Here is a 5,349-nt window from a genome sequence, read left to right as displayed (position 1 = left end):
TTTCTTTTCTTTTTCCTCCCGAATTTTGCACCCCTTACTTCGGTGCCCGGGGCGGTCGCCCCACTTGCCCCTCTTCCATGGCACGGCACTGAGCAGGATCTTCATCACCTTCAATAGCAATCTTTCACTTATATACTACTATTATATTGATAAATTCTATATAAATCTCTAACCCAGGAGGGATAACTGTTCCTCCCTGATCCCTCTAAATGACGGCCTCTGAATCTCACCCTTTAACTGAATTATTTTTAATTAAAGAAAGGTGTGTTTACTTTAACAATCGTAAAACACATTTACGTTTCCTTTCGATGCGAAAAATGAGATTTAGGCGCCCTATTTCAAATAATGCAAGAACCGTACATTTTCAAGAACTGAAGTCTGTTGACATCAGAGATTATATGGAATCATCGAAAGATCTTCCCTATCTTTCCTTTCCTATTTCAACCTGTGCTAGTGCTACCTACTAATATATAATATAGGGCGAGAGTATACTACCTACTAAAATACAAACCTTTCTTTAACAGTTAACAATTTCATGTTCTGCCAAACTCGGTCATAGCGTTAAGAAATACAAGTTTTATTGACTATTTGGTATTCTATCTTAGATGTTACATGTTTAATATTTATATAGAATGGGTCTGCGTCATTTATATGTATATTGAGAGATTGGATTTCGTCTGCACGTGCACGGAAGGAAAGCAAATAATTGGGTGAAGTAATTTCTACATTTTGTGATTGAAATTTTTTGAGTTTCTCCGGGGGGGAATGAATTTTCTTTGGGGGGGAGATTCCCCCCCCGGGCTACCCCCTGAATTCAACCCTGATAGGAAGTCGCATGCAGCTCTACAAAAAGTAGGGAAATTACATAAAATATTTTAATGTACTTTTGTAGCTTGAAATAATCTCCTGCATTCTTATTTTACTGGCGCATGCCCAAGTTACCGCGCACTGATTTATATTGGTTGACTGCTGCAGATGGTGGCACAGAAATACAAAGGTTTCGAAGAAATAAACAGAATTATACTAAATGTGATAACAAGAGTAACAAATGCTAAAGAAGTCATTACTTTAGGCTGATTAATAAGGGAGAAAACATACGACCCGCTCGGGAGAGTAATACTCCCGGAAGTACGTTTTTCCGCGCGCTACCCTAGCCAGCTGTTTTACGCGCTATCCTAGCCAGTTGTTTTAAGTTGGTCACAAAATTTATATCATGAAGTACAAGGGGAACAAAACGAGCCCATATCATGGAGTACAAGGGCATAAGTACTACAACTACTTATCTGCACAAAAGTGAATAAATCACATTTTTAAGTATTATTTTCATATTATTTTAATTTAATAAGTGTTATAAAAATTTAAAAAGTTTTTAAAAACTTTCCTCGGGCCGGGTTTGAACTCGCGCCAAAAGAGACTTTTATTACTAGCATATAGCGCTAGGCCACGAAGGCCGACAGCAGTAAGTGTTTGATTTCTGCTATTTTAATGCAACGTGGCAAGAACTGGATAACGCCAACCAATCAGAACTGTGTTTCTCGTTTCTACTTCCGGGAGCATTACTCTCCCGAGCTAGTCCTCCAGGAACTGGCAACCGGAACAAAACACTGTCACAATGCAATGTAAACAAAGCACTGATTCAAATAAGTCATCTTAATTATCACGATATTATGGATGTTCCTTTTAATGTAACGTGGTATTGTTACTAACTTGTTGATTATTTAGTACAATAATAATAGTTTATTCATAGGAATCTTATTCTTCACTTATGTATATACTAAACTTCCTTTACCAGCCTTCCAGGGCCAAGCAACCAGCCTCAATGGAATGTTTGTTTACAGGTAGAAATCACCAAATTTTCAGTTCTTGGGATTAATCTCACCTCTATATCATAATCATATACTGTTGTTATAATCAGTAACACTTCATGCTCACCTCACTCTCTTCAGTAATAAAAAAAAGAACAGAATAATTCACTGAAACACAAAATAACTTGGAGCTCGTACTCCACACATCCTCTGACCAACAGCGAACACACACAAGAATGTTTGTTTACAAGTATGTACGAGGAAAAAACACTAATTTTTCAGATAGTGATGAGCAAAATATTCCGTCATATCAAGCTTACAAACGCACAGTGCCAACTTCAAAACTAATATACTAATAATTTTATATTCATCTACAGGGCCCCCACTTTCAGTTTAGTACCATATAAAAGTGGGCTACGTACATCTCATTAAATAATGTGCGAGGAAAGAACACTAATTTTTCGGATAATGATGAACAAAATATTACCTCATATCAAGTTTATAAACGCACAGTGCCAACTTCCAAACTAATAAACTAATAATTTTATATTCATCTACAGGGTCCCCACTTTCAGTTTATCACCATATAAAAGTGGGCTATGTACATCTCATAAAAAAATATAATAAAAAAAATAATAGTTTTTCGGGGAGGGTTGATCAAAATATTCCCTCTTATGAAGCTAATAAACGCACCGTGCCAACTTCAAAACTAATAAACTAATAATATTATGTTCATCTACACGGTCTCCACTTTCAGTTTATCACCATATAAAAGTGGGCTACGTACATCTCATTAAATAATCTACAAGGAAAGAACAATAATTTTTCGGATAATGATGAGCAAAATATTCCCTCATATCTAGCTTAAAAGCGTACGGTCGCAAGTTTAAAACTAATAAACTGATAGTTTTATATTCATCTACAAGGTCCTCACTTTCAGTTTTTCACCATATAGGAGCGGGATATGTATATCTCATTGAGATATATACTAGCAGAGAACACTAATTTTCCCGAAAAAAATCAGCAAAATGTTCCCTCATATCCAACTATTAAACGTAGAGTTCCAAGTTCAAAACTAATAAAATAATAATAAACTAATAAAATAATAACAGGGTCCCCACTGTCAGTTGATCACCATATTAAAGTGGGATATGTGTATCTCATTAAAATATGTACTAGGAAAGAACACTAATTTTTCAGATAATGATGAGCAAAATATTCCCTCATATGAAGCTGAAAAACGCACAGTGACAAGTTCAAAACTAATAAACTGATAATTTTATATTCATCTACAGGGTCTCCACTTTCAGTTTATCAGCATATAAGTAGTATGCATACCTCACTTCTGGCGCAATTTTGGCCCTTTTTTCGAACCAGATTATTTAGACAAAAATGAATGAAGTAGCGTTATGCGCAAAAGTGAAGAACAAGTATCTATTTTATATTTAATAAATGAAGAAGTGCATTACTTGTAACGAATTAAAACAATACCAAGAGTTCTCTAGAAATGGTAATACAAGACGCGATGAGTGCAAAGCATGCTATAATAAAAAGAAAAGAGAGAAATATATAAGTGAAGTTGAAGAAGTAGGTGATGATTTTGAGTTTAGAGCTTTTGAAACATATATCCTCACGAAGAAAGAACTGAACTTATTAAAGAAATACCCAAATATTCCTAAGAAGAAACCAGATGGTGTATCTCTGTTTTGGTGGAAGACTGTTAAAGAGGGTATAAGATTAAAATGTATAAAGGAGTTTGAAATCGAAACAGCTCCAGAACCTCTTCCACAACATTTTAGAGAACGGTTTCCTTTTCCTCAGTATAGACATTTGATTAAGCGAGTGATAAGTCTTACCAAAGTTGTTTCTAATAAAGGTTTTACAGTTACTGACAATGAGATTTTTATTAATGATACAGTGTTCGGGATAAAATATATTGTAGATGATAAGAGCATTTTCTTTCAATAGTTCTTGCTTTTACTACTAGCGCATTTCCCCTTCCACCCCTAACTCCCAAAAAAAAATTATGAAGCCACCACTGACTTTAACACAGAAGGATAACCCAAAGTGAGATCGCATAGGCTTTTATGACATTTAAAATCATAAAAGCTTACATCTAAAACATATCTTATAGTGCTGTCTTTGATTGAAAAAATAATTTTTGTTTGATCGAAATCGGTTTATTAATAGCTGAGTAATACGAACTTAAAGTTTAGTATGTCGCATATGGTTGTTACATGTATATACACTTTCACCACACACATATACATATATTCAGTTGAAGAGAGCATGAGCATATATGTACATGAGATTTATAGCGTCTCTCTTTCCTTCTTCTCACATTAACATAAATATATATACATTAGCCTCCTCATGCCAACAGAACTTCTAGCTGCAGTAGACACCAGATGGAGCTGTTATGACGTAATCCCACGAGATGGGACTACGTAATAACTATGATGCCAATTGATACACGTCATTATATCCTTCCACTTCAGCAAGAAAGAGAGAATGACTTACATATAGCTCAACATGATTTCCTCAACATCATTTCCTCAAATAAAAGGAAGAAATTCACAACTCACAAATTGTACATGCTGTTCTCACTAGATCTCTTTTTTAGCATCAGTGTCTCCAACTCAATATTTTTTTCGGAACGTTCCAGGATTTTAATTTTTCAAGATATCGCTTTAAAACATATAGGGATGAATTCACCCCATTATTAATAAATATGATAATTGTTAAAAGTGAGTTGGCAACACTGGCAGCCTTACCCCAAATAACTTTAAAATTCAATAGCTCGGCTCCTAATTAACCGATTTCAAAAATCCAAACGGCAAATGAATACTAATAACGTAACCAATTTTATAAAATGCATAAATGGTTGCATAACCCTCAGGATATGTTTCCCTTTTTCAATATCTCTACTAATTTTCATCAAATCGAAAAATAGAAAACACTACCATAATCACAATTAAATTCTAAGACTTTTTTAAAGAATAACATTTTCCCGAAAACTCAAAAATAAACCCGTAAAAAATTCCCGAATTTCGAATTTGCTATAACGTCATCAAATAACCGATTTTCAAAATTCAAACGGCAATCAATAGACAAATAAATTTCCTATCTATTGAATGTCTTATAAATTGCATAACTCTAAGGATATAATTACAAAAAACTCAAATCAATCTCTTATTTATACATGTATCTTTAAAATTTAAACGGCATTATGTTCTGTATATCCAAAGGTCTTAGTTTTTATAGTCTGATACTATAAAAAAAACTTATACACTTAAAACATACTTAAAATTACAAGTTCGGATATTGATAATGGAATCTTCTGCTAACCTCGTTCTCAATAGAAAACAATGACTTCTTAAACTCTGTCCACTGATCATAATTCAAGCTGAATAGACAGCCGTTAATATCAAAAACAACTTGAACTTCGGTCTGCACATTTTTCACAATTACATTGAAATTATTAGTAAGTATAAATTTCTTTTGAGGATCCATTCTATTCACTCCATTTTTTACTTCTGACGAC

The 5,349-nt window shown here is 33.9% G+C and overlaps 1 protein-coding gene across 1 annotated transcript in view; it reads left to right on the top strand.

The window, feature by feature from the left end:
• mRpS9 (mitochondrial ribosomal protein S9) overlaps nucleotides 1-5,349 on the top strand; it is a 430,030-nt gene that overhangs the window by 2,344 nt on the left and 422,337 nt on the right. The gene's annotated exons all lie outside the window — the stretch shown is intronic.

This window comes from Thermobia domestica, chromosome 1 (assembly GCF_964235325.1).
Source record: "Thermobia domestica chromosome 1, izTheDome1.hap1.1, whole genome shotgun sequence".
NCBI classification, from domain to species: Eukaryota; Metazoa; Arthropoda; class Insecta; order Zygentoma; family Lepismatidae; genus Thermobia; species Thermobia domestica.
This window is presented reverse-complemented; position numbering and strand designations above follow the sequence as displayed.